Consider the following 372-nt stretch of genomic DNA (forward strand, 5'->3'; position numbering starts at 1 on the left):
ATTACGTAATACAAGGCGTATTTGAAAAGATGTAAACAGTTAGCTTATTTGAATGTGAATTGGTTCACATTTTTGTCATAATTTGACATTGAACACGTAATATAGAAGCCGCATGCAAACATAGTAATGTTCATTCTTTATTTTGCTTTCATATCAATGGTAAATTACATGATGTATTTCTATGATCTTATTAAGAAAACTATTGCACAAGGAACTTGTAATCATACGAATTATAGATGCTTGAAATAGTTGTCCTAATTTAAGGGCTTATGATATAATGAGTGTGTTGACTGATTTTATCTTTTTAAAACAGAGCTATTAGTAACATGGATATAAATAGGAGTTGGATGCATACTAGGCTTATGATGGACT

The sequence above is a fragment of the Dioscorea cayenensis genome, chromosome 5, assembly GCF_009730915.1.
Source record: "Dioscorea cayenensis subsp. rotundata cultivar TDr96_F1 chromosome 5, TDr96_F1_v2_PseudoChromosome.rev07_lg8_w22 25.fasta, whole genome shotgun sequence".
NCBI classification, from domain to species: domain Eukaryota; kingdom Viridiplantae; phylum Streptophyta; class Magnoliopsida; order Dioscoreales; family Dioscoreaceae; genus Dioscorea; species Dioscorea cayenensis.